The sequence below is a fragment of the Chiroxiphia lanceolata genome, chromosome 17, assembly GCF_009829145.1.
Source record: "Chiroxiphia lanceolata isolate bChiLan1 chromosome 17, bChiLan1.pri, whole genome shotgun sequence".
Taxonomy (NCBI): Eukaryota; Metazoa; Chordata; class Aves; order Passeriformes; family Pipridae; genus Chiroxiphia; species Chiroxiphia lanceolata.
The window spans coordinates 1561272-1584692 of NC_045653.1; the positions used below are offsets into that span (position 1 = coordinate 1561272).

The 23421-nt window shown below is 42.4% G+C and overlaps 1 protein-coding gene across 4 annotated transcripts in view; it reads right to left on the bottom strand.

Annotated features, from left to right (window-relative positions):
- The window catches only part of ITCH (itchy E3 ubiquitin protein ligase), a 55280-nt gene extending 34168 nt beyond the window's left edge, over positions 1-21112 (bottom strand). For 3 of the 4 annotated variants that reach the window (XM_032704967.1, XM_032704966.1, XM_032704964.1), the window contains exon 1: positions 21030-21112. The gene's annotated coding sequence lies outside the window, so the exon portion shown is untranslated. Of the gene's footprint in view, positions 1-11346; positions 11438-21029 lie in introns of all 4 variants that reach the window. The other variant, XM_032704965.1, reaches the window with a different exon arrangement.
- Between the last annotated feature and the right edge of the window lie 2309 nt (positions 21113-23421).

The following is a 23421-nucleotide window of genomic DNA, read 5'->3' on the forward strand; positions in this document are numbered from 1 at the left end:
AACTCTGATCCTGTGACTAGTTCTATCAAACACCCTGGGTATCCTTTACATTTCAGGAGAACAATCAGATCACATCTAGACCAACACTGAAATAGTCTGGAGGAGTTCAGATGTTCAGAAGAGCTGCTATTTCCCACCTGGAGCAATAACACTGTCCAGAACACACCTGTGATCACTGAACTCATACAATAAGCATTTACACCTCACAACAGTCATTCAGAAGCACATGGGAAGGGTAACTTTCATTTCTAACCTGCAAATACACTTATTAAAATGATTCTAGGAACACTTGAGCATTTTCATTGAGAATGTGCAAAAAAATCCAGCAGCTTAATCCCATCTGAAATGAGTGTCCTGCAGCTACCTCCTAAGTTAACACATGTGGATGTACAAGTGTGTGTCAGGAGACACAGCCTTCACCAATGACTGGCTTAAGGAAAATCCCAGGAATCTACTGCCTCCCAGTATTTCTAAACCCATGAAACTACACCACACATTGTTTAAGTTCTCTCAGTTGCCAGAAAGTTTCTAATTATTTTTGAACAATAAAACTGAAGAGCCTTAGTTTTTTGGCACGCTTGCTAAAAATCCAGTTAAAGCAAGATCCATTAATCAGCCAGGAAAAAGGAGAGTTCCAGAGGAAGAAGCAGCAAGCAGCAATTTACAAAGTACCCTGCACTTCAACAGCCCTGTTTCTCTTTCCATATTTTCCAATACCTTGACTCCAATGCCTCTTCTACTCCCCTCAAGTGCCAGCTGAAAAGGCTCCACAAGTGGAATAGCTGGTTCCATGCCAGGCTTCCAGCCAGGAATAATCACTGAACACCCACTGCAGTTTTTCTCTCAGCTGGGCACTAATTCCAGCCCCTTCCCTCCCATGCCTGGACATACTCTACCCAGAGTTTTCACAACTCACAGAAATCCAATCAATGTTGACACCTCCACCAACTTCTAGCTGGAATGGATCCATAATTAAGGAAGTCTGCAGTGGGACACACAGGAAAAGAGGAAGAAGAGAGCAGGACTGGCAGGTGGAATTACATACACCTCATTTTCTTAGGAACCAAAGCTACAATTGATTAAGCCAAATAAGAATCCATGGTGATTAATGAACTAGACTTCGAAAGAAGTACAAAGAGTGCAAAAGGCAATAACCTCACCAGTCACACACATGCAGCTGATTGCTGTATTTAATTAAACTTAAAGTTTAGCATTTTACTTCTCTTTGTTTATATAACAAATACACCAAACAGATTTGTGTGCAAGAAACTACTGTATTAACAGTTTATTTTTAATGGTAACGCTGCAGATGATTTCAACCCAAAACCAGCCTAGGGCTACTTGTAAACTTAAGCACAAAATAAGAAAACATATACTCCTCAATCATTATTAAAGTATTTCCATTTAGTTTTATTACAATACAAACAATATTTAGGATTCTGTGAAAAGCAAATGTCTTTATAAATTCAGTGTAATGCAACAAGTACTTTCACAGGTTGAAACTATAATTTCAAACAACTGAGAATGCACATTTAAGTTTTTTTTCTGCAGTAGAAAATTACACACATCTTCATGGATATTTAGGGATTTGGTGTGGTTTGGGCTTGCTTTGGGGTTCTTCTGTTGTTCTGGTTTTGTTTTAAATTATAGTAAACTCCTACTGTCATTTTTCTCCCAGATGCTGCTACCCACTTCCAAGAAACCCACCAGAATCTGAAATTTAGGAACATTAAAGCTGAAAGGTTTTACAGTTGTGACAGAGCAGGGCAGTGCAATGGATATTCAGAGCACGATCACACAAGTATAATTTTCTCAGAAATGAACCAGACAAATATATGGCATATAAGGAGACACAGTTCAGAAGGAATATCTTGTTGTTAAAAATAAACCACTCAATGTGGCTCCATACCTACTCCCCAGGAGGTTTAGCTTTATAACATCCTACTCTAACATGTAAATTGTTAGATAAATTATGCTCAGCTTCATAATTGCCTCTGCCATTGCTGGTACTCAGGCAGGTTGGAACAAACGTTGCTTTAAATAAATCTGCCTCACAGTAGGGAACGCAGCCCAAGCATCCTTTTGGCATTGTCTGATCCCACCTGGAGCGTTCCCAGCAGCCTCCCCTCGGCAGGGGAGATGCTGCTGGGCCAACCTGCTCCAGCTGCTGGGGCATTTTAATCCCAGAAGCTTGGAAGGAGCTTCTTACCCCCAAAAATCAGGGAGTATAAACAGAAGAAAAATGCTATCAAAGGCTTGAGAGATCTTCAGTGTCACACCAATTTATCTGACTTTATTCAGTGATGGAATTCATCTGGTAAAGAATATTCAGTGATGGAATTCATCTGGTAAAGAACTGACTTAGTGTCACAGGATTTTTGTTTCATATTTTTTTAAAAGAATCGAAGACATGTAGGTGAGAATGAAACCCTGTGACTGTGTATTGCACCCTCAGCTTTGAAAATATGTTGGCACATGCTCTTTATAATTCAAAAAATACTGAAATAATTGCACATTGTTGGCTGCTGTGAGCCTTATGTTTAGTAATTACTTTTAAGAACAGGCTCAACTGCTCTTTACAGGTGTTCTAATTCAAAGTGCATTTGCTGCTTCAATAACAGAGACAAAAAATTGCATAATGAAAAAATTTCTTTCACACACCTGGTAGTTTTATCAATGGTTTTGAAAACCTCTCTACGTAATAGGAGTAGAGACTTCTGGAAAGAGCATAAAATATACAAAGTTTTGTTTACAAAACTGCACATAACACCAACAGGTATGTGATAAATACGTGCACTTTATGCGTGAGAAATTAGAAAAATGCTTTGTCTCCTTCCCCCAAAACACTGAAGCCTCTTTTTAACTGAAGACATGCATATTGTGGAAAAGGGTTTTTCTCTTTAATGTTAGCTGTAATTCACAGAGCCCAGGCAGAGACAGCAAGTTTGGCAACTTACTTGCTTAGCAAATTTGCAGTTACTTTAACTGTTCAACTTTCATCTTTAAAGTAAAACATGGTTTGACAAAGCTGGTTTTAGTGGTTTACACTTTTTTTCTCCTTAAAATAAGTTTTTAGGCCATGGTCAGGTTTGCCCAAACAAATCAAAAGACAGACAGGAAGGCAGAGAGTGCTGAGTAATCAACCAGGGAGAAAAGAATAGACCCAGATTATGAGTGTTGAGTACAGGTTGGAAAGGGAGGCAATCCTGAGGTTTGCATCAAGGGATATTTATATAAGGGATGGAACGGAGAGGGTTTAACACAAAGGGCAGCCTGGCTCCTTTGGTGTTGCTGTGAGAGCAGCACTACCCCCATTTACTGGGGAGGCTGGAAAATCCAAGCAGCCTGTGCTGTATCACAACTGCTGACACTGAAAATGCCCATTTTTGAACAAATGTGAAATCTGTGCTGGACACAGACCCTGGAGTTTGAGCCGTGTGGTCCTGTCTCCCCTGGCAGAGGCAGCACAAGCACAGCTCCCTGCAGCCCCACACTCAGGTTATCCAGGTACAGCTGCACTGGGAACAGCCAGGGAGATCCCAGCCCAGAGAGAACACTGGAGCCAGTTCAATACACTGGCTAAAAATGTATTTGTGGGGAATACAATTTAATCAGTTTGGGAAGCAAACCAAGTGACATGACTTTCAGAGGCTCCAAGGAGGGAAAAGCAAGATATATAAACCACAAAACAAAGGAAAGGAGGTGCCCAACTCTTGTCCCGTTTCTACACTGGACTTGCTAATGAGAAGTTCTTGACACTGCAGTAGAAACTTCATCCATTATGTGTCTTCAAATTGTGTCCTTTGATTTTTTTCCATATCTGATCCATGTATACCGTGTATACAATCCACTGTACTTCTGGCTCAACGCAGGAATCACTTATTTTTTTACATCTCTTTACAGAGGATCATTTCTGCACCCTTTCAAAGCACAGTGATGTATCAGAGTCAGAAGTCACAGTGCCTCTAAATCAACAGGTCTAATTCTACAAGTGAAATTATCTGAATCTGTTCTCTAGAACTGAATTTATTGAATCTTTTTCTGCTATGAGCAAACACACCTTGTAGAGAATGTAATGGGGATGTTCCATTGAGATGAACAAAGAAATGGAAATGCGGGTCTAAAATCAGCAAAACAAAGGTTAAAATGGCTTCGACTGATAACAAAAGACACTCCTTGCAGGAATAAAACTGAGGAGTGCTTGTGTCAAGGCCAGGATGCCTTTGCTCTGATAAGACTCCAGCAGATGCCTGGCCAGCAAAACAGCCTGTGCTTCAAAGAGCAAACTGCCAACAGGGTTATGTCACATCACATATGTCATTCCTTTTCCTGTCAGCCCAACAGGAAAACATACTGTAGCTTTAGAGATACGGATATTCCAAATAAGGAAAACACAACCAGCATTAGCCTTCACTGAAGATTTATGGGGGCTGAACTAAGCCAGATCCTAGAGCAAAGGACTAGCAAAAAACAGCTCTTGACTCCCAAAGGATATAAAATATCTGTCTATGAAGGAGTTTGTTGTCACCAACAGGAAGCCAGAGCAAGATAAACAGTGACAGATCCCATTAGTTCCATCCTCCATGGAGCACACAAGTGGCACTGGCTGTCCCAGCTGAACACATGGAAATGTCCTGGTGCCTGAGAGCACACGGGTGTGAGAGAGGAGTAAATGAAATGTGTGGAGAATGAGAGTGAGTCAGTGAGTGAGTACAATCAATGTGAGATCTGAAGAGTCCCTTCCTGTAAAGTCTCACACTGGGTTTTGTTTTTACCAGTTCCCTGTGACCTCAGTGCTACATGAATGGTAATGTGTGACAGCACATGGATACCCTACAAAAGCATCAAAAAAGGACTGTGTCACCAACAGATTTTAAATTACAGCAGCAAAGACTAAGGAACTAAACACTGACAGCCTCAGACACCTTTTTTAGAAACAATTATTTATGCAACAGTAATCCTGAGTGCTGATTCCTTGTTTTTCCTAAATATCTACCACTTCAAAAGATAATTGAACATTAGAATCCAAACTGAACACTTAGAATCCAAAGTTTCTAAGCTGGCAATGCTGAAAAACATTTAACCTGCCTGTCAAAACAAAGACATTGCCCAAGGAAAGGCAGAGTAAGGCTGGAAATGTTGTGGCCAGACAGTGAGTGATATTCACACTGTAACTCTTCCCTCAATACCTGGGATCACCAGCATTCCTTGGTTAGAAAAACTGGTCCATCAGCTTCAGAGGAGAGCAAAATGCTTCCAACACTGCCTGCAATCCAAATTAAACTGTCTTCAGGCCTCTCAATCTGAAGACTTATATCAAAATTATAGAGAATTCAGTCATTAGCATTTCTCTGTAGCGAGAAGCCTCCTTGTAAAACCTGCACCTCAGCAGAAAGAGTTCATCTGACTTTTTGGTACACACAGGTAGCATTTGACACTGAATAAAAGGATTGGGGAAAAGACATGTAAAGAAACAGAACTGCAACACGCAAAATTCAAAGAAAAAAACCACGTAATTTGACAGGTTTTCCCTCTTTCAGTAGTACATCAGTAATTCCCAACCAGAGGCTGTTCTTCAGCTAAAACTGTGGCAGGCAGGACAAAAGGGACCAAACAGGCATTGCCACCAACTTAGGTGCCTTTCCAATGAATTTCCTCTCTAACTAAGAGGATGTTAACTTCTACTATCTTTTAAGAGGGGAAAAAAGACAACAGTGTACACGAACATCATATGCCTTGATTCCAAAAAGCCTGGCAAGAGCAGCCACTGCAGAGAGCTGCACAGGATAATTAAAACCATTTGTGAAAACAAAGAGATGGTCTATTTTTGTTTCAGCCATTTCCTTCTCATGGTACAATCCATTTCAAAGAGGACAACAATTCATATATGCAAACCACTAAGCTAAAACTGGTTCACTGCTGTAATCTTTGAAACAGAGCAATCCTTGAAATGGCTGGTTCTTAAATACCACCATTGGAAAACAAGATCAATTAAACTCAACATGCCTGGTAACCCCCAGGACAGAGAATTAAATCAATGTTGAGAAGACAAAGGAGAAGACAGTGAAATTGGAATAATTTAACTACCACAACCTTAAAGAGATCTTTAAATTGCTGGATTTACTGGTATTAACTGGACATTAACTGGATTAACTCCTGCATTTTACAAACCACTGCTTTTAGAAATTCATTTTGGCCTTTAAAATTCCTTTAAAAAAATCTTTTGCAATCATACAGCTTCAACACAATCCTGCACTGACTCAGAACTATGTTTCATCTTTTGTGATGAGATTTCAGGAAAATTTCCAGTGGGAGTTCACGACCAGAACAAAGTTACAATATGTGGACCAGAAGGGAAGCAGTTGCTTTGCAGGTAGCAAGGTAAGACTTTGCTTTTCATTCAAGAAACCAGATATGGCTGAAAGTTTCCAGGTGTCATCCCGGGCTGGCAACACACTCACAAGGTAAAAGCTCAGTTCCACAGGTCTGTGCTCTTTTATCTAGTTCATGATGGACAGAACTCTTTTCTAGTCCCCCTCTTCTGGGAGCTGACCTTGCAGGTCAAGAGTTCTAACTCACTGTTGGTTGCCTTTTCCTGTTCCCCTAAGGTGTGAACACCATGGGGAAATACCCTTTTAGCATCTCCAAACACCAAAGTTCCTCTGACCTTACACATTCCTGTCATTAGACTGTTATTACAGACCTCTAACAAAAAAAGGCATCAAGTTCTAGCAACTAGAACTCTTGTGACCTGTAGAAATTAATGTCAGCTTTCCCTCCTAATTCTCCCACTTCCTTGCACTGTGACCCATGTCCCAGATGGACCTTCTGGAAATACAGGTTAAAAAAAATAATCTGTGCTATAACTTCAGGGACATCCTTCCTCAGAGAGGAAAAAAGACAGCTTGAAGCAATGCAATGGGCAGGCCTGTAGTGAGAGAGCCCTGACAAGCAACAAACCCTGTTACATTTCACTTTTAAAAAACCCCAATTGTTTTATTTCCAGGTTTCTATAAAGAAAGCACCTAGAAAGTATAAACAATATTTTTTTAAGGGGAAACCTTGGAAGATAGTTTTCTCCAGGGAAAAGCAGACAGTGTGGCCAGACAGTTGTGAGCAGTCACTGTTAAACTGTGAGCTGACAGGGAGCTGAGCAGGTATCCAGAAGCATTTAATGCTCCTACAAAGCACAAATCCCAGCCTTGAGCACCTCAGTCAAATATTCATGGTGGTGTTGGCAACAGGTTATTTTAGACCTTACCATGACAGCATGCAAAGGAATCTTGAGAACTTTACCCAAAGTCCCTTCCTGCCTGTTGCTATGGGAAAGGGAAGGAAGGAATTTTTCTGGAGGCCTCTGCTTATCACTGCTTCAGTTGTGTGACACAGTAGTGAGGGAGACAGTCACATAAATCCACAAGCTATAAAGCTACTTATTCATGTTATTCAATTAATTTTTAATTAGGGCAACAATATAATCTTAATGTGATCACCCAGATCAAAAATATCACGTCAAAAGTTTAAGTTATTTCCCCCCCTTAAGCAATTTTTGTACTTGTAATCTATTAACTCATCATTGCTGGGAAGAGATAATTTATATTACCCTCCTTTTACTTCTCTTTTTGCAGTTTTAACAATTTTCTTGCAATGCAACGAGTTAGGAGAAATAGTCAGGAAATTAACATTTCCATATTTAAAACAAAGATATTCAAGGATCAAAAGTTATTTCACATAAAACACATGATGAAAACTTGAAAAGATAAAAATACACCAAAAAAAACCCCAAAATTTTGCCTGTTATGAAATGCCCAGGAAATTAAGGAGACAAAATACACTGAGCAGGCACTGACTTTGAAGTGGTGGTACAAAGCCTTGTGAGAAAATTCACCCAGGATGAGAAAAGTGTGTTTGGTTTAACTCTCAGGCATTTCTGCACAGTCTAAACAACTGCCAGGCAGCATTTATCCTTTCATCTCTCAGACCCTTCCCATGTATTTCTGTTCTCCTTATGCTGTGCATTTAAGCAAAACACTGCCTAAAAACGATCTGAAAATAATGTAAATGAAAATGTGTTACTGAAAGAGCACAGGAGGAGACAAGGGTATCTTAAAACAAGAACACACTTCTAGGAATTGGTTTCCAATTTCCTCTCCCCCCCCTTTTTTTTAATAGAATCACACATTTGGGTTGGAAAGGGCCTCTGGAGGTCATCCTGTCCAACACCCCCCCAAAACAGGGCTAACATCAATGTCAGTGTCTCTAACTTTCAGTACACTCAACTGGGAGCAAAGTACAAGTTATAATAAAGGCATCTTACTAGATGTTCATGTTTCCAGATACAATGCCAACAAAGGGAGTGGCTCTGAGGCTTTGCACAAACACATATCCTATTCTCCTAGGGCAAAAAGGTGCACAGTGCCTTCCATCCTTAGCATGTCTGCCTGTACACACCTCCGGGCCACACTGCTGCTGAAACCCAGCAAAAGAAACAAAACATATTGAATAGGAAAGCTAAAATACAGAGTTACCTAAAGATGCATTCCTTAGAAATGTCATTCCTCTTGGTATTTGCAATAACGTGGAAAAAGAGTGAGCAAAGAGGTGAACTCCAAAGACAACTTTTTCCAACCTAAGGGACGCCTTCCAATCAAGTTCAATCACCAGCAGCTTCCATTTGATAAGAGATTGTTTACTTCACAAAACCATATATCAAACTACTTTGCTAAAACCACAGCACAAATCTAAAAGTTAAAACAAACAAACCAAACAAGATCTATTGTGTTACATGATTTAATTCACAGAAGTGCAGTAATTTTTCCACTACACGTTTGTTCATTCATTTCAGTTGAAAGACTGAGAAGAGTTCCCAAGCCAACTCCTTTGGAAGCATTCTCCAGTTGTTTTCCAAAAATAATTCTGGATTTAGTAAATGCAACAGCTATTCCTTTAACACCTTAAGATGTATATCCCTCTGTGCCTTTTATTAATAACAATCTATATAAATGCTTCCCTTTTTATCAATTTGGGTTTCTTTCTGTTTTGTTTCATTTCTTCTTGAAGACCTTCAGTGCTTCTTCATTTTCAACAATTGTGCATATTGTACACATTCACAGAAAATTAAAATAATTCCTTTCAAAAGTTGCATTTCAAAATAAGACTATTACCCTTCAGCTTGTATCAGCTCATTGCACTGTCTTACAGCTCCTAAGCTTACTGAGGGAATTACTTGCCAAAACAGATCCCTGTTTTCTTACAGACCCATTTTCACCTCTTGTATTGTAATCATCCTAAAAACTCCTTGCCCACACCTTTCAGAAACACTGCAGCCGACCTGTTTTTTGTTACAGCTTCTCTTACAGTGGTAACAGCCTTTTCCCAGTGGTGAGGGTCTCTGAACTCTCCCTGTACCTCCCCAGTTGGATTTGCTGGAGCTGTGCCCACATCCATGAGCAGGGAAGCACCAGGAGTGGGGCCAGGCAGACCCAATACCCACAGGGAATACATTTCTGGAGCTCTGGTTTGGAACAGCTCTACCCCGAGTCCTCAGTCCCACACCAGCAGGACCACAGCTTCCAGTTTAGTTTCATCCAAAAGCAGCTCAGCTTCCTTGATCCAAGCTCATTTCACAGGTCAAACCCAAGTGCAGTCTGTGAGAACAGTCGGTGGATTCGCACTCCTTGTATGAGTGACGACAATTAAAACACTAATGAAGATGCATTCCCTGTTTCCCTTGCCCTAGTCCCCTCTGCACTCTGGCCCTGGGGAAACCTCCACAGGTCCCAGTTCCATCCACTGATTCGAGCTCTCTCTTGAGCATTCCTGCTCTCTTCCTTTCGTTCCCCCAGCGTGGACAGGAGTGTTTTCACATGTGACCACGTGACTCAGTCACTTCATTTCAAGACTTCCACATTTCACTTCATTTCACAGTTCCAGAGGAGATTCTTTCTCAGCATATTTTCCTTTCTAAAATTGTAAAAAGGAAACCCCAAAATTTCCCACTCTCCATCACTGGGACAGATCTGCTTTGTCCCTTCTTCTGCACAAAATTGAGGCTAGAAAATTGTTTGTACAAAACTACTAGAAAGACATGACCACAGCAGTTAAAACTAAGGGAAAAATCACAGTCTTTTTAGTCAAATAGATCAAGATTGCATTTAAAGCATATATTTAACTTGAATGATGAGTGCTGTAGGCAAAAAAAAAAAGTCTGTCAAAGCACAAAGTATTTGTGTCATCAGCCAGGGTAATGGACTGTGTTTCTGAGGCCTAAGTGTGAGCTGGACCACAGAACTACCTGTTTCACGTGGGAGGAAATGCAGTAACTGAGTACTGTATGTAAGCATAAATATTTCTTTTAACAAGGAGGATAAATTTCCAGCAGTATTCAGCATCCACAGAGGTGCTGAACAACTGAAAACAAACTTGCTTTTCATTCTATGCTCTGGAGAAAATCATTCATCAAAAGTAATCTTTCTAATGAATCTCTGAAGTCACGTTTGAGCTCAGTGAAGCCCACACTGTGCCACAATAAAGCAAAAAGGTCCCTCAACTCCTGTAAATGACTTTCCACACTCCTGGTATTGCAGTTTAACTTCTCCATTTATGACCTGGACAATGGGACCAAGCTCACTCTCAGCAAATATGCTGATGGAACAAAAATTCCATGAAGTTCTGCACCTGGGGAGGAATAAACCCACACACCAGTAAAGGCTGGGGGCAGCTGGACAGAAAAACAACTCTGCAGAAAACACTGGTGCTGTTGAACACCAACCAGCAATGCTTCCTCACAGCAAAAAAAGGGGTCACCAGCAGCCGGGGCTGCATGAGGAAAAGCATCGCTGGCAGGATAGGAAAGGTCATCCTGCCTTTCAGCTCTAATTCTGGGCTCCCCACATCAAGAGTGGACAGATGTACTGGGGTGACACCAGCCAGGGGACACAGAGATGATAAAGGGATTGCAACACGACATGTGGGCACAGGCTGAGAGAGCCAGGATTGGAAACCTGGAAAAGAGAAATGCTCAGGAGGATCTTATCAGCGTGTATAAATACCTGAAGGGTTAGAAAGCTGGCTGTCCCCAGCAGTGCTCAGGGATGGGACAACAGGCAGTGGGCACAAATTAAAACACAGGAAATTCAATGTAAAAACAGGGGATGGAGTTATTTATTTTACTGAGGTGACTGAACAGTGGGGAAATTGCCAAGAGAGGTTAAGTTGCCATCCTCAGACACGTTACTGACCACTCTGACTGGCCTTGCTTTAAGCACATGGGTTTGGACCAGACCATGTCCAGAAGTCTCCTCTAACCTCAAGTATTCTGTGCTTCTTTGAGTCCCCTAAAACTACCTCAATAATTCCAGTTGTTCCTGTCCTGTTCTTCCTGCTTGTTCTCTTTATGTCTGCCTCGCTGCAGATTCCTCCTCCTCTAAAGAGACACCTATCAAGAGAGTTAGAGAGGTTATTCTTTTTTTTCAAACTGAGGTTCTCCTTCAGTGCCCAGTTATTGATACAGTTTATGTTTTACTAGTTTGAATAGTACAGACTGCATAAGTCAGCACTACACCTTCTTCAGGTTCAGCAATCTTCACCTTCAGTGTCCCTCTAATTTCTACAGCTTTTCCCAAGTCCTACACTAAAATTCAATGCACAAGCCTACACTAGGTATTTTTTCCCAGTTTTAAAAACTACTTCCATTTCCCTCATTGCTGCTCTCTATTAGAAAGAACAAAGCAACACAGTTTGAGTAAATCTTCGACACCGTGTCCAGGAGTTTACAGACTCGAGTGTTACCTGCTCCAATTACTGACAAACAGGTAACATGAGACTGAAGAACATGCAGAAATCAAGGCCAGGTCCCAACAGAAAGATGCTACTGGACACTTCACATGCACACTGCTTTCTTGGCTGATTTTCATTTTCTTTTGCCCTGATAAGAAACCTCATAAAACATTTACATATCACTGTCTTGGAACCTGTGGTATCCTGTCATTATTTACACAACATCAGAGATGGGGAAGTCATTGAATATCATGGTTAATAGTCTGTTTATTTGAAAAGACATCTTAACCTGTTGATACTTTTACATATTTCCTTCATTTTAACTCATTTGGTAAAAACTCACCCAAGCAAATCTGTTACAACATTTATCCATATGTTGCTCTGCATCTCTCCCATGATTCTTTAAAGCTCCTGTCCCAATCTCTGCAGTACTTTCAATCAAACTAATTACTCTATTTTACATTAAAAATATCCCATGTGTGACAAATTTAGGCTGGAGTGTCACTTAAAGGATGTTGATTCTCTAACAGTTTCTAAAAGTTTCTCCTAGGTGTCCATATAAATGAATCCAAACTTCAGTGGGAAAGAATGGCAGTGGAGTTTCACTTCTGATACTAAAACCAAACAAAAACAATGCTGCCAAAAATCCCAGGGATGTACATACAGGTAACTTAATTTTGGAGGCATAAGACAGCTGCATTCCAAGTGGATCATTTCCCATCAATGTTACCACATCAACCTTATGATTTTCACATATCCACTAACTTTCCCTCGTTTCCAGTTCCCACATTTCCCTCCCCTTCTCACTAGTGCAGACATACCCACACAGCACCACAGTTCAGATTATGCTTTATGATATTTCCCAATTAAAAGGCGGAAATCATTAACCTTCGTGAGCAAATTTCAGAAACTGCAGAATTTAATTTGATGCTCACGGGAAGAGAGATAAAAGAGTGACATCAGTAGATACGTTGGAGAACCACTTGAGCTTTAATTTGGCTGGTTATTTTGTGACTTGGAATCAGAAGGAAACCAATGGGTTTTGTATTACAGCTATTTTTAAAGGCATTTCAAAGGCGTTATTTTCAAAGTGTCAATAAGAAACAATTTCTCTGCTACAAAATCGCTCAGTAAAACAAAATACAAGGCCACCACCTTCTGTTTCACCACCCACCTTGCAGCTTTGGAACAAGTCTCTTCAACAGCAGTTACACATTCAGTTATTAACAGAAGACAGCATCCACACAGGATTTCATCCTTGTTTACAGTTTTCCTCCTTGTTTACAGCTCAGTGCCTGCTTCCACATATTTCCCCATTCCGTTCTCAGAGCTACATTTCATTATCAATGGTTTGCACACACACTTAAACAAACCTGTAGAAAGGCTTTAACTCTGGGGAATGAAAAAACCCAGGAAGCTTCACCATTAAATTGCAGCATTACCTGGGGTCATTTCAACTTCACCTGCCCTTACAGGTGTTTTAAATAAGGTTTTTACAAGCAGCCTTTGGTAAGATCTGTTGCCTACTAAAAGACTGGAAACCCTACTCCCATCACCTGGAAGCCTCAAATGCAGCAGACACAATTTCCACAAGCATAATTCTGGTGTCTGCATGAACCTAAACATGCTCCTTCAGGATGTGCTGTGCAGGACTGTCCAGAACACAGTGCACCTGGTTTTAAGTGTCCAGGAGCACTGAGGAAGGTTCGAGGAGCACAAGGTACCTCCCTCTGTGGGTGTAGCAATGAAGAGAGCCTCAAACACACCCCCACTGCTCCCAAGAGCACAGATAAAAATGCCCATGGAGCTTTCAGGAGAAACACACTGCCCACAAAAACTTGCTGAACAGATTGTCACTGTAGGTACCTGAGCAATAAATGAAATCAAAACGAAGTGCACAGCTCTGCAATCCAACCTGGGGGGTTCATCACAGAAGTGATGAATCATTCCCTGCTACCAGGGACAGCTGTAACTGCTGATGATCTGAAATCTCTGGAAAAAGAAAGCTCTTGGTCACCTGCTGCTTGTTTGTGCTTTAGCAAAGTCGATGGTGTGAGGCAGTTTCTGCTGATTAACTCTGACACAGCTGTAAGAGCAAGCACTGAAATTCTCACAGAAAACTTGGTACCAAGGTATAACTACACATATATTGCCCCATGAGAAAAATAAGCTGCTTCTTGGAATATTCTTAAGCATCACAATCAAATAAAGTAGAACTGGAAATCTAGTATTTGCAATAAAATAAAAGTAATATTCCTATGTGTGAAAACCAATGTTAGCCAAAAATAAAGGTTGCATCTTTCCAACCTAAATTATTTATTACTACAGCAGAATACACAAATCCAAAAGATGTAATGGAAATTAAAATTTCTGGGGGGAAAAAAGTATTGAGGCTATTTAAGTCAACCCTGAGGTATCTGAAACTCTGCTACAGGTCACTGTCTTTTCCAAAACTGCAAACTGCTGCAAGCAAAATCTTGAGTTCCAGAGGAATCATCTTCATGTTTTCTCATTGCAATGGAAGTCCATTACTTGCTCCCCAAGAATCTTTTGCAAGTGACCAGATGGTCAGGAGTGGACAACACAACCATCCCAACCCTGCACAATCTGCCTGCCTGCTATGTTCCAGCTCATGCCTCTCTGAAAAATAAAAGAGAAACAACAGGGAAAAGGTGGCTTAGAACTGTACCACTATTTCAATATTCTCAACATTTCTCCTAATCTTGGTTTTTGTGGGGCTGCCCTAAAATTTCTTTGCCCTTTATCAGCAGGTAAAGTAGACTTGGGAAATTCTGGGTTACCCAAGGTTTCCAATTATAGTAATAAATGAAATCCTTGAATGACAGTCTTTACATCCTAGACCTTCTGTATGAAGAACTGACAGTTGCACATTAAAAAAAAAAGAACAGGACCATCTGCTAACAACAAACATGAATTACACCCTTCAGTTCCAAGGGGCTCTCCATACTGCCAACTGGAAGACCACAGGACTGTGAAGAAGTTTAGAACTGGCTCCTAAACTAAAACTAAACCAAAAAAGTGAGCCAGAGGCAACTGCACAAGTGTCAGCAGTGCAGCCCGGGAGTTCCCCTCCAGCAGCTCCACAGTGCCACAGGGACAGCCCACCTTGCCCTTCACACGGTCTCACAGTCCTTCCCTGTCTTTGTGCCAGTTCCAGTGCTGAACTGACAGTCACTGACCTGCCTAAACCCAGTAAATCTTCAGGAAAAAAGCCTTGAGAACTGCAAAACAATTTTTTTTTTTTTACATAAAATAGGCATATTTTGCATGTCCTGGCAAAGCACACTATGCAGGGGGAGTAATTCAGTGTGAACACGGTACAGCCCCCTGGCACAGCTTCCCTGTGCAGGCACCACCAGGCAAACCAGAAAGGAACCCACACACACTGGAGTAAAGGTACAGGTCCACAGGGTTATAATGCTGTGCAGTGACCTTCTTAAACAGCAAAATATCCTTGAGTCTAAACCAGGTGAGGAGTTCTGACAATTGTTCTTCTAAATTTTGCTCCGACACTTTATCTAGTTTGTGATACATTAGAACCTTACTGTGCTTGATTAGAAGTCATGAAGGCAGAAATGCAAAATACAAAGTAGAAAGTTTACTATTTTAAAAAACAGGAAGTGAAATTGCAGAAAGCAAAGGAATCCCAGCTGTGACATAGGCTTTCTCTCAGAATAGATCCCATCCCTATCATTAATGTCTTTGAAGTCCCTCCTCTCACCTCCCATATCACCCACCCTTAACTGGGAATTCCATTTTGCTGGTGTTTCCTCCACTCAAAGGTAGAGTTCACTGGGCAGCTTCCCAGCTTCAAAGTGAACAGGCATTAGTCTGACAGCATTTTCACCTCTAATATCCCCCTCAGGACAGTATTATTTTGTTCACATCCCAGATGAAAGCAAGACTTTGCTTAAATGTTATTTTTTGCTTTAATAACTCAAACCTCACTAAGAGTACTTACTACCATAAGTCTTGTAATTCTGAGAGTGGAAAGGAAAGGAACAAACTCATGATACGCCACACCTCACAGGGCTATGTTTAAAACCTTTAAACCATGGAGAACATAAAATAAATAAACCACCAGCAATGTCAACAGGTCCCCACACAGAGCAAATCCACCTGGCCAAACGAGATTTCAGAACAGGGGTTAAATACCCCGATCCAATGGGTGCACAGAAGAACAGTGAGAACACTGCTGCCTTGCCACAGCTTATTCATTGACCTGAACTAGATCTGGTTCAGGCAAATGTTTAATAAATGCAGCATTGCTCTAGAAATTGGTCATTTTAATATACAGCAAATGCCATGCTTGCAAAAGGCAAAAAGGATTCTGTTATCTTAGTGACAAACTCAATGTGACGTGCACAAAAGGGAACATGCCAATTACCTGCAGAAGTACTGCCCCTGGATTCTAACTTTTCCTCTGTGTCCTTAGCTGATGAACACTTGAATGGAACTAGAAATGTTACACATGGCCAGTATTCACCTGAAAAGGCAGGTGACAGCTATTTAGTCTGGATAGATGGGTTTAGTTTGGAAACTTTTTCAACATAGAGTGAGGTGGTCAGAGTGCTTTTCTAAACCTTCAGCACTTCCCTCCTCTTTCCTGTAAGCATCATACACATTATTCCCCTTCAAACAGCTGGAATAAGAAGCTGCTTTCAAGACTTCATTATTGATGACAACACACGCACGGGGTCAATCACAGACATTTAAGAACTAAAGCAGCTTTGTGATCTTTGAACTGGTATCTTTAATGTCCTTTCCAACCCAAACCATTCTGGGATCCTGATACAAAAAGCAAGTCAGTGTCACTCTGATACTTTTTCATTTTCTAAGCTCAGGTATTTTCTTTTCTCTCAGTTTATAAACCTTCACATGCAGGGTTGCCCAGGAGGTCTCGAATAGAGAGGAAAGGCTGTTCAGGTAAAAACTGGTGAAAATATGCAACACTTACCAGAGGATAGCAAGCCTGGTTAAAGATTAGGCCAAACACATTATCACCTTGTGAACATGTTGATATATTGACCAGCACATCTGTTATCTAGTCCCTGAAGTTACATACTTCCAGCAGTAGGAGATAAACACACACATAAACACGCAAGGTATACACACTTATAGAGGCAAGTCCTACCAAGAAAAATTAATCCAAATGATCCAATAATCAGTTAATTCAGGCTCTGACAAGCCAAAGCAAATAAACTTTAAAGATGAGGAATCCTTATACAGAAAAAACTCACTCCATCAAAAAAGCAGCAGCACTGGAAGAGCAAAAAAATCAAGGTGTCAGAAAAGAACAAATGGAGTATTCAGAGCAACAAGTCTTAATCCATTCAAGTATTTATGAAACCAGCAGGAAAGAAATAACAATTTGGATATTTGAGCATTCTAAGAGTTAAGCAAGAGCAATGATTATTAATACATAATTAAAAGACAGCTAGCACTGGGGACTGGAACAGGCACGAAGGATGGATACTGACCAAAAGCATGTTAAAAATTAACACAAATCCACTCTTCTGTGTCTCAGTCCATCTTTTCAGCTTGCTCAGCAACAAGCCTTCCTTTGCTTTTCCCATCGTACAGGACAAGCAAAGCTAACTAGGGCAGTAAGTTATCAATGACTTGCCCGGGCAAAAGTTCCACCCCAATCACATGAAACTCAGAGAATCAAAGAGCCTGTTTTGTTTTTCAGTAAATGAACATGTTCCCAGTCACAAAAATTACATTCTTGATGGATATTTCCCTGCAAATGGCTATCCACTTGACAAATTAATGAGTAAATCAGAACCAGATTACAGGCATGTCTTTTTCTATTTCAAGACCACTTTAAACTTTACCTGATCTTCCTTTTCCTTAGTAATAAACTTCAAAAAGATTACCAGGTATCCAGCTAACACTTAGTATGTCTGAAGGGTACTCTTGACAAGAAGTTAGATCTATAAAGAACAGAAGACTTTATAGAGGCTCATATTGACACATTCCTCTTGAAACTCCAGCTCCCTCATCACCACCTACCAAACCCAGAACCTGAGATCTGCACGTTTCAGTAAAGGAAAGTCACTCAACTTTCACTTTTGGATTAGAAACAAGGTTCCACCCAATAAAACTTTAACAATCCCCCAGAAGAGAATGGGCCTTTTCTTGCTCAGCATTTGAGTGTGAGCTCCAAGTTCAGAATCAATGATGCAGATGCAAACATGGCAGTAGTTCTGTGCCTCTCCCAGCAGCAGAGTTGAGAACAGCTCAGGCAGGTGGGTGGAAGGCAGGAATTATCAGTTCCTAAATGGAAGGACTGTAATGAAACTTTAAAAAAAAAAAAAAAAGAACAGCAACATACTGCCAAGTATGAAAAAATTATTTGAATTACCGGTGCAACAAGATCTGGTCTCGTGTTTCCTCAGAGCGGGGAACAAACCTGCTATGCTTTGGTAGAGTAAAAGGAGAAATTCCAGGCATAACTCGAGAGCTGCTCATATGAAACAGGGCCTTGGCTTCCTTAAACTGCTTTTTCCCACTTTGTTGCAATACTTTAATTTCTATTAAGTGTAATTTGCAATACTTATGAAGAAAAAGATCAGTCCTTCAGCTCCGGCAACTCTGCACTACAGTAAAACCCGAACACAGTCACTTACAGAAAATGCCCAAATCTCTCTTGCTTTATTCCTCAGAGGAGAGGGACCAAGAACAACAACTGCCTTTCCCTCTCCAAAACGTGCACAGAGAATTAGCTCAGGTAACAGTCCAACCAAACCCAAAAAGGACTACCTAAAACCTTTAAAAATACTCAATTTACGAGACAGTAAAAAGCAAATAACTAGAAAAACAGAATCCTCCCAAGTTAAACCATAATGATGGCTTGTCTGCTTCCTCTTCTGAGGCGAGCACACCCTTCAAAGGGCTCCTGCAGCTGGGCAAAGTGCAGTTACAGTGAGGAACTGAGGCCAGCCCTGCTCTGGGTTCTGCACACGGGGTCACCTTCCTCGGGTGTGAGGGCACAAAGCAGTTCCCACAGTTACACCTAAGTACAGCACAGTGATAAAAACTGGAACATGACACGAGCATAACTGGACACCCAAGCAGAAGGGCTTGCAAATAAACTCCACCAGTAACAGCACTCCCAGAAGCCTCACCATTACCATGTGCATGGTTTCATTGTTTCTTCTCTCTAACCCTGCAGATTCCTTTCCTTGCTTTTAAGCAGAAATCAAATTGGTTTTGCTACATGAAAAGTACTTCAGTATGGTTGAATACATTTACCAATTTGTTTAAACAGCTTAAACTCAAAAAAGATGCTGAGGCTATCACTGACTAATAATGCTGTTGAAAAACAATATCTATTGCATATACTGTAAAATAGGAGAAAATGAAACCCATTTTTCAAGCAGTCTAAGGCACGCTCTCCTAGAAACAACGATTAATTCAAACTCTACAAGAGAATCATGCTACTTTACTACCTGTCTTCATATGAGCTTATTTATTCTGTAGTTAACTTCTCCAAACCATTTGAAATGTAGAAACAAAGAAACTTCATGCTTCAGGTCTGTTCCACCATAGAAGAAACAGAACTTCAGGAAGGGAGAGTAAATTGAGCGAAGAAAAAGAGGTGATGCTCCTTAACTAATAAATTCATATAAATAACCTTCTCTCAATCTCTCTTAAGCCTCAAAATAACTTTAATCTGTAAGAAGCTTTCAAAGTTAGCTCTCAGAAGTCTCAGTTATTTTCCACTGCAACATCATCTTTCACATGTACTGTATCAGCTCTTGTTTTAAGGACAAGAAAACCCAATTTGGATCAGAATGCTACATATTATTCCAATGATCACTTGGAGATGAAAGCATTCAGTGTAATGATTAAATGTCCCCTAAATCATAACTCAGAATGCACACTAGAGCCAGCTCAGATTTAAACAGCTGTAGTGAATAGCAATCTAACTGTATTTAAATTAGAACTGTTTTGGGCCTCCGCTTCAAGAAGATAGAAAAGAATTTATTTTTTTTCAAACAAGATTTTTTTAAGCATTAAAATCCTCAGAAGCAAACACAGCTTGCAGGTCATGTTTTGCTCTTAAATGCCTGCACCTTTTCTCAGGTAAATACAAGCAATAGCTGGATGTACAGTCTCTCCACACGGAGTGTCTTTTTACAAACAGCAGCCCAGACCTCTCTCCTTTTCTCTTTGAAAAGACTGAGTGGCAGGGTAGCAGAGAACTAACAATGACAAACTTACTAAAATAAGCAGTAATATACTGGGAAAAGATAGCCTAAAACGTCCTGGTTTCTGAGCTGTTCAACTCTAAGCCAAAGAGATAAGTTGTGCAGGGGATGTCTCCTGAAGCATCAAGGGTAAAGGATGGCACACAACACCCCCCCCAAATGCTACACCTGCCTCTCTCTGCACCACACACAGATCGGGAGTTCCTCTGCCTGTTTAACACCACAAATGACAGCTATTAAAACAAGCTAAATTCTTGGATATCTGAGCAAATTGGACGAACGTATCCTCAAACATCATCGTCTGCTTTATCTGTACGCTACCGGCACACAAGGTCACAGACAGCCTGGTCGGGAGCGGGAGGGTTAACAGCCACAACTTGTCCCTGTTTCCAAAACAGAGCGGTGGCACCAGCGCTGCCATTCTGCCGTGTTTACCAGAGGGAACACGGCTCGGGACAAACCTCTGGCTGCAGCCGGGCTTTACCGCCGGGAAACATTCCTGCACGGCACGGCTGTGCCCGGCCGGCACAAAGGCACCGAGCCCCCGTACCCCGGGAGGGAGCCCCGGGACAGGGGGGACACCCAGGCGGGGGAAGGCGGCTGTGCCGGCAGGGCTGCGGAGGGCACGGCCCTGTGGGCAGCGAGTCCCCGGCAGGCCGAAGGTTCAGGGGCAGCTCCCGGCGACACGGGCGGGACAGGCCGGCGGGTCCGGCCGGGCAGGGACGCGGCACCGCCGGGGACGGGACCGGAGGTGCCACCGGCACCGAGCGGGGAGGAGGCGGCGGGGCCGGGCAGTGCGGGGGTCCCGGGACCCGCGGGGAGGGCCCGCTGCTGCCCCCGCTGCTGCCCCGGGCGGCGGGACCGCCCTCAGCGAGCCCCTCCCGGGGCGAGCGGCCCCTCCGCGCCCGGGCCCACCTGCAGCGTCCCCGCGCTCCCCGTGTGTCCCCTCGCCGCCCGCAGCGGTCCGTGTACCCCCCTCCCGGCCCCCCGTGCCCCCCGGCCCGCTCCGCTCACCGGCGCGGCCGCGGCTCCGCCGTCCCTCGCTCCAAGATGGCAGCGCGGCCCGCCCGGCCTCCCACAGGCACTTGGCAAAGTCGGCCGCCACCTGCGCAGGCGCGGAGTTCCGCCCCCCCCCGCCGGCCCGCAGGGACTACAGCTCCCGGCGTGCCCCGCGACAGGCACTGCGCATGCTCGGTGCGGACCGGGAGGGGCCGGGATATCCCCTGGTATCCAGTGGTATCCAGCGTGTCCTCGGCATCCATGGCCTGTGGAGGCGGGCGGGGAGAGGTGGGGAGGCCAGTCTGGACAAGAGAAAGCTCCGGGGAGACCTTAGGGCCCCTTCCAGTCCCTGAAGGCGCTCCAAGAGAGCTGGAGAGGGACAAGAGTTGGAGGGACAGGACAAGGGGGAATGGCTTCCCAGTGCCAGAGGGCAGGGTTAGATGGGATTTTGGGAAGGAATTCTTGGTTGTGAGGATGGTGAGGCCCTGGCACAGGTTGCCCAGAGGAGCTGTGGCTGCCCCATCCCTGGAAGTGTCCAAGGCCAGGTTGGAAGGGGCTTGGAGCAACCTGGGACAATGGAACTGGATGAGCTTTAAGGTCCCTTCCAGCCCAAACCACTGTGTGATTTGTGACTCTGTATGCACACACTGAGTATATGTACATATACATATATATGTATATGCACACACACACACAACAGTAAAAATCATTGCTCATCAAAGCACCCCTGTGGGCTGGGCTGGCACAGGAACACCTTGAGGAACCCATGGCCATCCCTGGCACCAGGTACTGCAGTGACAGTAATGACTGGAATTGTCCCAGAGCACAAAGGGATGTCCTGGGTAACAGGAGTTTCTGACTGCCAAGCAGCTGGAGCATCCCCTGTGGCAGTGAGGGCTTTGGGACACACAGTGAAGGTTTTGCTTCTTAACGTATCCACTTCAGATACTTCAGCTATTGATACTATTAAGCTTTTATGTAACACCTTTCTTGTTTTCATCGTATTTTTTCTTGATCCAAATGCATTTTTGCATAAGTGAATGCATAGAAATTAAAATACATCTCCTCTTTTGACAGTGAGGAATGAGAGAGTCCAGTTTCTATGTGCTGAAAACAGATAAAAGGCTCCTTAACTTTCGGAGAGTGGGAGAATATCCTTGATAATTCTTCAGGAAAAATTACGTAATTTGCAAGAGCAAAGTTTAGCATTTTCTTACAACTGGTAGGGATGTGAAAATCCATCATGCCTTCCACACATAAACTCCAATAAGATCTCACGGCTACAATTAAGTGTTTCTGCTGATTCAAGAAAACAGCTCCAATTGTTTCCCCCAACAGACCAACATGTCTTGATGCCAATCAACCATTCGTGGTTACAACTGACCAAGGCACATGTGCACATCACTTCAAGCACAGAAATCACTTGAATTTCAGTACAGAACAACAGGTGCTGCTCAGCCAGAGCCTGGGAGTATGGAAAAGTCAGGTGTGTGGCTTTGTCAGAGAGGTGCAAGTCCCTGGGAAGCAAGTTTGGAGCCAAGGTTACAGCCCTATATGAGAACAAACAACTTGAAGAGCTGAAATAAGTTCTTGAGGTGGTTTTTTCTTCTTCTTTTTTTTTTTTTTTTCTCTAGGGCTTTTCTATTTACCTTTAAGTCTTTATGTTCCTTTAGAAATATTTGATCACATACAGTTCCTTTAGAAATATTTGACCACATACAGTTCCAATAGTTAATGGTCTATTCAAATTAATGATGATAAAAATTAACAGAGATTTCTGTCTCATGCATCACCTAAATAAACAGTTGTCTCTCGTGCAGTGTTGTGATACTAATTCCTGTCCTGGACAATGAGGCTCTGACTGCAGCTGGAGTTCCACATATGCACAGCTGGGCTTCCTTTCTGCTGGATTTGTTGTCTCCCAGCAGAGGTGAATAACACTCAGTGTCTCTTTTCAAGGACACATCAGTTGGCCTCTCTGTAATCATTTTCCCCCTCCTCTTCCCAACCAGCACTTCAGAAAAGTGGTTGCTGTTCAACCCCAGCAGCCCTAATCTCTTTGTTTTTCAGCTTCTGATGCCTCCAGTCAAGTACCACTGGCGCCATCTGCTCTCCAAAATTCATGAGAAAAAGAATGTATTCCAGGTGCACAGACTACTGATGAGTTTGTGTTTGCCAGGAGGAAAGGAACGTGGAACAATCCTCACATTCACACTGTTTCAGAGATCATTTTTCCTGGAAAAATCATGGCCTGTCAGTGAACTGGAACAACAAATAAATAATTAACATAGAATACACTGCAAACAAAGATGAATATAGTTGAGTGGCAGAAGAGCTATGTGTCCAAAATTTTACTTTGGGGAAAGGAGGAGAATGCTTGATTATTTTCTTTTTCCCCTGTACTTTT